Below are 9,389 nucleotides of genomic sequence, written 5' to 3' on the forward strand. Positions count from 1 at the left end.
AAAGGAATTTCCCAATGTAGAAAAGCTGGCAGCAGGAATAAAATGATGACATATACACATGCAAAAAAAAAAAAGGTAAAAATCTTAGAATTTGAGGTTCCCCCCGCCCCGTATAAATATGTACAGTTACTTTCTGACATGAGGATATCTTGCCGCTGTTGGTGTGTATCGCTCAGCTCTGCAACTACCGAGTCTAACTTTAACTCAGGATAGACATAATGCAAGACGACAGCTGGCCTTTGAGATGCGAGACAAGCAAACCGCTCTGAATCTCATTAAGACCATGGTTTTGCCACTCGGCAGTGATTATTCGCAGAGGCAAAGGTTGGAGCCTGAGGGGGGTCATCGCAACCATCTTATCAGCCTGCTAGTGACTCAGCCCTGCTGTCCTGATTGAGCTGGACCACTCCATAGCAAAACATCTGGCGTGATTTAAGGTGCAGGGGTGGGAGTCAGCGGATCAAACACAGACGGCTTTATCAGGATCTGAGCTAGTTGTTTGCGTTGTCAGTGCAGAGAAACAGCCGTGTCCAGGTTGTGGGTTATTGAATTTAAAGAGGGAAAATGAATCACATTTTCAAGTGCCTGACATTTCCCAGGGATTAAGAGGGGCATTGTCAGTGGTTAGCTCAGAGGTGACGTCTGAACAGTATACATCAAGAGTACAATTTAGCTGCCTAAACACTGTCATCTAAGGAAGACAAGTCAACTAAATGGTGTCCCCTCCGTTTCACACGTCATTTCCCAGTAGTGCGTGGTTTCCTGGGGATTTCAGGAGGGTTAAGTGTTCGCTGGGAGCACTGCACTGGAAAGAAACACAGGCTGGGAGCTGGACAGCTGGGTTTCAAGCACTGCCCTGTTGGATTCCTACAGCTCCATGGATTTTGGAAGGCAGGTCCAGTCTGCCCTTGCCTCCAGCCAGTTCCCAATCATCTGTTGGCCTCCCTCACCAAGGACAGCATGTAGGGAAACAGCCTTCCCACATGAGTTCAACCAACAGGGCAGGTGTGGTCAGCATTGGCTTTTCAGTGGACATCCCTTGTCTTGGGTGAAGACATGAACCGCTTGGATGCAGCAGGATTACTAGAAATGAAAAAACAAAGCTCTGTCCCTTTACTTCCTTTTTCAAAGCAGTTTTTATAGTCCAGAATACCTTCTCACCTCCCAGGAAGGGGAGGTTAGGGGCCAGGGAACAGCTTCAAATCTCTTCCCTGATCCCTCCGTGCCTGGGAAAAAAGAAGAGCTTTCCTCTTCTAGGGCATAGGTTCATCTGCAACCCCAGGGAGAGCTGACCCAAAGACCTTGCTGCAGTACTGAAAATACAGGGTGAAACTACTTGGCTTCTGATAGGCGTGAAGGCCAGATTAGATTATCACGATGCTCCTCTCTGGCCTGCAAAGCTGTCTGTGATTATTTAAAAAATAACACTCCAAAGGGGGCCAGCGAGCCCTTACCTTCCGCTGTTATCTGTTAATTGACTGGTCTGTCTCTCAGTGCTGATGTGCAAAGACATGTTCAAGCCTAACCCATTCCATTTGTCATCCAGGATATCAGTTATAATAATAAAAAAGAAACCATTGCCTTTCCTTGAACTAAGTGAGAGAGGGAATGATTTTTATCACAGCATTGTGCCCAGAACCTGCCCATTGGTTTTAGGCACTGGGAAATGCTCAGATTGATAAGGGAAGCTGTAAGTCCTGGCAGTCACAAGTGTATTGGACGTGGCTGACAAAGTATTGATCTTCCTTTTTGCCTCGCAGCAAGGTCAAGGCAGTCCAGTGTTGTAAGACCAAGGGGAATTCATGGCTGTCACTCCTGGGGGGACATGAGTCGCCTCCAGCTAGCCCAGAGCAGGTGATGCCAGGCTGCGGGAGGGCTTTTCCAGGCACAACTTCTTCTGGGTACTTCTTCGAGTCTAGCCAAGGCAGCTGCTGTCTTGGGTCTGTCTTGGGTATGGAGTCTATGGGTCTAGCCTGAGATGTGGGCTTCCCTCGACAGCATCATGCCCAAGCCTAAATCCCAACGGGATGCTTCCCAGCAAACAGCTGCTAAGCACATCTGGGCAGGTGAGAAACTTTAGGTACTAGGGTTGGATGGTGCTGGTGAATGATTACCACAGGGCTGAAGGGGGTTGTTGCTGCACTTTTTAGGAAGGCCTTCCAGATTTGTCAGAGGGCTGTGCAAGTGTATCTCCAGGGTTTGTGTGATCACCCCATGCTGCCAGCATGAGACAGTCACAGCACAGAAGGGAAGAAGATGTGAAAGCATCCTTAGCATTGTCTACCCCTCCTTATCTCTCCGGTAAATTCTGTCTGAACGGATTCAGGGAGAAAAGTGTTGCCTTTGGGTTCATCCCCTCCCGTTCTTCCTTCAACCTCTTCTCTTAGACTCTCCTCTCCCTCTTCACTGCTGTTCTCAGTCCCCCACATTCCTGTCTGTCTAGGAGACTGCTGGTGTTGTTCTATTTCTCCTTACTGCCTTCTAGGTTGCAAGTGAAGCTGAGAATCTGCTCTTCTTGCTGGATAAAGAGGCTTTCCTGAAATTTCTCTGTAATTTTCATTAATTTCTCTTGAATGCTCATGAAATCAAGCATGTCTGAGCAATCCCATCACTCCATTGGCTTGAGGATTGTCTACCCATTCCTGTGCAGTAGGTTCATGGAGAATGCAGTTTCTGTATAACTGAAGGTTTCTATAATTTGAATTTGCACGCCCACACATAGTTTTACTTTTTTCCCTTGGGGAAAATGAAAAAAAAGAACTTCATTTCTGCTTAAATTCACTTGAATCCATTTGTTTTGTTTTGTTTTGTTAAGCAGAAAAGAAGTATTTTGCTTGGGTCATGCTAACCTCATGCTCTGCCTATTTTCATTACACAGGGACTTCGTAAAAGTACTTTCTGGCGTCTTGGACCTTTTTCTTCAGCTGTGAGGCAACCTCCCAGTATGGGCAACATTTTCCATGGTACACCCTGGACCTTGATTCCCACCATGCCCATGTTCACCCAGTGAGAGAAGTGGGTGCGATGTCTGGCTGGGGGTAGATGGGAGCCTGATACAATTAAACCCAAACACAGATGGTCTCTGACAGCTCGGAAAGATTCAGGTTAATTGTTATAGAAAAATACCTCACCTCATCCCCCCAAAAACCCAACCAAACAGAAAATTTATTAAAATCAGGAATTTGAAAATATTTCCTTTGGACTAGGAATGCCAAAATGAGGTCTTCCCAGAGACATGTTTTAGGGGAGGGATAGTTATTCTGGAAATGCTAATATTTCAGTCTGGTTTTGACTTATTTGAGAAGAAAACAATGGCATTCCTCCAGGCCAACAGTTCTTGTTTCAACTAGTTGTAATGCAGCCCCACATCCAGCAGTCTCCACACCTTCTTGGAAGTGAGCAAGCCACATCTTTCACGAGAAACGCAATTCACCCAGGCTTTTGGGAGGCTGGCTCCTGTCCTGGTGGGTGCAAGAGATGGAACAAGTTTGAGGAAAGGACTGCAAGAAAAATGGGGAAAGAAGACCATTGGAGAGCTTCTAAAGCCAACAGAGGAAATCATGAGAGTGGATTTCTTTTTGTACAAAAGGGGAAAGTGTAAGTTGAAATTAGTGTGCACAGCTGAAGCCTGCACCAACGATGCATTCTCTTTTCAGGATCATATGAAAGGCATGAGTCACACGCTGTCCCCATCTCTACCTTGGAGGGACGAAGTGCAGCATCGCAGTTTGCAGTGCAGTCGACTGGAAATAATCTCTTCTGGACAAAAGGCGTTGTTGGAAGCGGCTGCCATTTCCAAATGCCAGCATTTGGAAGCGTGCAAAGAATGACAGTCACAGGAACTGATATTTGAACAGGAAAAACAGTGCCAAGTGCTATATTTGGGCATGGTTATTGCCATGTTTATTATTGTTATCACGACTGGAATTATAGTTCTGGTTGGAGACCGTGCCTGAAATCAGATCTCCTTTTAGCAAGGGCTGTCTGAAAATATTGCAAGAGACAGAGTCCCTACTCCCAGGACAAAAATAAACAAAGCTGTTAAAAAATATTCCTTTTTAGTAATAGCAAGGTTGCCCTGTGTGTACAAGAAGAATTGACTTCAGGATATGCAAGAAAGCTATGCTAAGGACAGCCCAAATTCTTTCTGAGAGATAGCTCCTCTTATCAAGTTTTATCTCCTAGTAGACAAGAAGTGGAAAGAGTGAAGTATTGCCATCTCCTTCTGAGGCACAGTGAGATGAAGCAACTTGCCCCACAACCTACAAGAAGGTCTCCCTAAGCTCAGCCTTCCTAGTTCAGAAGAGTAGAAACCTAGTGTCTTCTAAACTGGAGCTTGGTGGCAGGACGATTTGATTACAGAAGCCAGTGCCTGGGCTACCTGACCCAGGAGAACCCATCTCTTAAATTCAAGCCTTCAAGGCAAGACACACTAAGGTCATCAGGTTGGACTGGTCTCCTAAGGGATGCCCATAGCAGAGTAGGGGCTTGACTCCATGCCAATCACAGCCCCTACACCACAGACCAGTTTGTGCTTTTAGAGATGATTTTAAAATAGGTATCTGTTTTCTAGGGCACCAGAGTAGTAGGGTGTATGGGAGACGCTGACTGCCTAAAATGACACAGGGACAGGACTCAGCTGACTTAACATAAGCATTGTGTGTCATTTTTTTCACCCCACAGTTTCCCAGCAGGTCTCCAGCTGCTGCTCCCCAAGGGCATGGATCTCTCATAGACCTCTGTCATATCTGTCCACCCCGTGTGGGAACATCTCAAGTGACAACAGACATCTCTGTTTAAGCAGCAGATCCTTCTTTATGTGCAGGTGTCTCCCTGGGAGGTGGACATCCAACCTCCTGTTACAGTCAATGGAGACCTAAGGCTCTACCAAAGTGCCCATTCGGAGGTGCCTAAAGCCAGTTGAGATGTTCTGGCTTCCCTGAAACATTTAAGCAGCATAGATAGATAAGACATAAGATCTTCAGGAAACATATTCCATTTTGGAGTGGCAGCTGGAGGCTGGGAGGTACTATACAGCCTCACGTATGGCACCAAGCATCTCTGCTGGGAAACTGAATCACGTCCCTAACCTCTGAGCTAAATCCCAGCCACCCAGTGTACCCCTTCCTTTTGGGTCTTAAAAATACTTCATGTTCTTTCTTATATTGCGTCTTGTTATTAAAAAAAAAAAAAAAAAAAAAAGCTCATCTGTTCTTGTGACTGTTTTTTAGCAGCATCCCAAATGCCTTTTCAAAGGAAAACGAGCTATTTCACAGCTGAGGAAAGCGTGGCACAGAGAGGTGAGCTGAGATGCCTGTGGTCATCCAGAAGGCATAGCTGGGAACAAAGCCCAGTTCTCTTGATCATTCATCCAGGCCTCTAACCATGAGGTGCAACTGTGCATCCCAGCCTCTGATCCTCAGATCCAGCACAGGAGCTAGTGGAGTCCAGCTGCTGGCTGAAGGCTGCCCTTTTTCCCGTAACCATAGGTTGAAAAGTAGTGAAGTTTCCAACATTCAGTTTGTCTAAGCCCCTAAGCCCAGCCCCACTCTTGAACCTACTGAAGGGCAGATGTCCCTCTCATTAATATTTTGGGACCCGCAAAGGAAGGTTTGGAGGACATGACCATATTACGCTGCTTTGATGCGCAAGGAAGTCCCAGTCGCGTTTGCTGCAAGGCTCTGAAAATTTGAAACTTCTCTCTGCCCATTCCCCCTCCTGGCTTTGTGCATTGATATTCTCCACCATCACACTGCACTGAGGTGACTCTGTGCACTGAATTTCAATTAGTGGGTAGGGGGTATGGTCCTCATACAGAAATCCATTAGAAGCTGCCTGCTATTGAAGGGCAGTGAACAGATAAATGTGATTGTCTATCAGTCTGAAAACAAAGGGAATGTGCTGTGATTTTACTGGAAGCAAGGTACTGTCGGGGGAAACAGGTCAATATAATAACGACTCTCAGCTACTGCATTGAAAAGTCTGGGAAAACTGAGATGAATAAGGAAAGCAATTTAGCTAGGAGAAAAAAAAGGAGCTTTATTTTATTAAATTACAGCTGTAGCTTGCTTTCTTTTTTTTTAAATTCATGGGTTGCTTGAGAGAGAGGTCAGGATCCTCATTCTTCAAAGCTGATGTTCAAGTCCCATGCACAGCAACTCAGAGCAGAGGTTGCCTTTTCATACTGCGTTTATAATCTGCTAGCCATCCCTGGGGCTTTCAGGGCAGGTTCGTAATAATTTTCTGACAGCGTGTCTCAGCTTTAGCTGGAGCAGCCACTTCTCCCTGGGTGAAGGTGAGTCACATAAAGGCTCCATAAAGACCTGTGGGTGGCTGAGTTTGAATGGAGGTCCCACACCTCATTATGTCTGTGGATCCAGCCCTTAGATTCCCACTCTACTGCCCTTACGGTATGGAAATCCCTTAAAGAGTTGGATATCCAGTGCCGATTGACATGATCTGTTTGGCCTCCAACTGCCAATCCCAAGGTTTGTTGTCTTGTAGATCCTGGGTCATATCTGCCAGCTCCACATGGATGTCTTGTACCTGGGGCGAGTTTGAGCACATGAATCAAGGTCCTGAAGTAGGGTGAGACGGTTGCCACCTCCAACACTAAACATCTTTGGGCAATTCACCTGGAATCCGTAGGTGCAAAAGTAAGGCAGAAAGCCTTGCCAGCAGCAAGTCCCACAGGCTGGGCCGACACCTTCACCTGCATGTTCTCAAAGAGGTATGACATTCGTTTAATTTTGATTCTGCGTAATGGCTGTCAGAGATGGGAAAGCCAATTTCCTAGCCAGGGCAGGATATATTGCAAGCTATAAACTTACCCAGACTCACCTCTCCTTCACATTTCTATGTCCTCCAAGCCTGATATTTCAACTTTTCTGCCCAGCAGGCTCTATTTCACAGCCTTCAAACTATATCCGTTGCATAACATATCTGTCTCTAAGTATCACGTCTATAACTTACACTTTAGTGCAGCCCGCCAGAGTTTTACAGAACTGTTAAATAGCGAGGATGACTCCTTGGTAAGTGGGGAAGGCATCCATGCATTGATGGTGTTTTCTGCACTGCGTTCTCCTTTGACTTTTTCTTAGACTAGGAAGCTGGTAATTGTAATGCAAAATGTATGCCCAAACCACAGAGTTTCCTGCATGGTCCACAGTGCTACCAGCACCAGTGCTTGAAACAGGAAACAAATGAGGAAGGAACCACAGGACAAGTGTAGACACCTCCTTGTTTTCCTGCCAAGCCACTTCCCTCCTGCCCTTCCTTTCTGCTCTCACTAATAGTTACAGTCCCTTGCTGCCTTGACTCTTCACACGTCCAGATCCCACTGATCAGCTCTTCCAAGCAGACGCAAAAATCCCATTTCTGGTCCCCTCTGCCTTGTGGAGCTGGCTGGGATCAAATTCAGGAGCTCGATTCAGTCGGTTGTTTCAATAGCATAGAGGTATCTAGTGCCATTTGAGACCCCCTTGGGTGCGTGAAATATCTGCAAAGGACTTGCAGATGTGACACAGCACCTGTAGGAGGTCAGGGGCAGCTGAAGAGGCACCTTGAAGCCACAGAGGATATAGCTCAAGTGGCCCTGGATATTTAGCTTTCTGGATCCTATGGAATATGCTGAGTAAGGGCAGGATACAGTTGATTAAGCCGCTGGGTCTAGAAACATTTGCAGTGCCCAAGAGTATCCAAGGCATTTGCCCAATACTGACACATATGACACAAGACCACGGAGGACATCTGCTCTTCTACAGCAGCAGCTGAAGACCAGAAGGGATGTATCATAGTGTCTAAGGTGGCAGCAGGCATCTGCGCCTAGGCAGTTGAAAGCTGCCCTAGATCTCCAACGCGTATTTAGGAGCTCAGACGTCAGACTCATATGAGGACACCAACACCATAAGTATGAAAAGGGAGGTCTCTGACTCTGGAGCTGAATCCCACCATAGAGTGTAGACGTGTATATCTGAGGTGCTGTCTACACCCCTTTGGAAACCAGTGGATAAAATAGGCCCTTTTAGGACACAATTCATCCCACTGTGGAGCAAATATCTATAAAAGGTCAGAATCATACCCTACAATATGTAAAAAGCTCTATAGCAGACACAAGTCCTAGACATCGGAACAAAAATAACGTGAGTCCCCACCACTCTTCCTGCCTGTTCCTCCATACTTCCCCACCCAAAACACAGCAGATAGTATCCATTTTCTTCTGACTCATTTGGTTCCCACTTACCTTCTGCATCGAGTTCACATTTCTCATCCTTCCCTTCCAATCATGGCAGGGTTACACATCTGCCCTTATTTCTTACCCTCTCCTATCCAAGCAGCCTTTGCTTCAAGAATAAAGCTACTGCATACCTCCATCCTCATCCTAATTCCTGCCTCAGGACACCCTGTTCCCTGCCTGGCATGTCTTCCCTCAAACACCTCCTTAAAGCAGACACTGGAGTGGGGTAGCTGACACATCCCGTAATTGAAACTTTCAAAGGGGGAGAAAATTCAACAGAATTTAAATTTGGATCAGTGCAGAAGATCAGTGCATGGGGTACCACCACTAGAAGGTCTGAAGATCTGGTGGGGCTGGAGGAGAGTCCAGCCTTCAGTGCTTTTTTTTTATTCTGTGTTTGCACAGAGCAAAATTTTATGGGTGCTGATTTTACTTTAAAAATCACATGGTGAGAAATATGCATGTACTATGGGCTAAATCAAAACACTGCAAAGCCCCTTGTGGGTGACTGATCCTTTTAGAAAGGCAGACGACCAGCTGTGATCAGTCAAGTCCTGGTTTCACCTTTCCACCACGTAGCAATACATAGTGTGCTACATGTTTTGGCTCTTTCCTAGAGAGAGCAACCAGAAATGCTGCTACTATCTCCCATGGCTTTTTTTTTTTTTTTTTTTTTTTCAGCTAGGCTACAGCAAGGAAAGATAAGAGTGGGACTGCAGGGCAGCCAAGTTATTGGGGTGATCTGAAGTCATGTGGCATTAATGAACCAGAGAGCTTAATGCTAAACTTGTCCTTTAATCATTAACCATCTTGTAAATAGCATTAATCTGAGTCTCGAAGGAATTACTCTGCAAAAGGCTTTGATCCCAGCCTTTTCGGGAACAAAGCTCTTTAGGAGTGATTTTAAAATCACTTTCATAATATCAAATATGATGAATTGAAGAGAACCAGCACTTCCTCTTGTTTTCACAGTGCTTCAAAATAGGCCAAAGATTTCTTTAGAGTTAGCCAAAAAAGGAAATTGCAAACACCTGAATTCTCCTTATTTTATTCAAAGTTTTTATTTCCACATGTGCTTGCAAGATATTATGCCAATCTTCACTGCCTTATCTGGAGTCAGGAGTTACAGAAACAGACTTCCCAGAGCATATCA

The sequence above is a fragment of the Harpia harpyja genome, chromosome 6 (assembly GCF_026419915.1).
Source record: "Harpia harpyja isolate bHarHar1 chromosome 6, bHarHar1 primary haplotype, whole genome shotgun sequence".
In the NCBI taxonomy this organism is placed as follows: domain Eukaryota; kingdom Metazoa; phylum Chordata; class Aves; order Accipitriformes; family Accipitridae; genus Harpia; species Harpia harpyja.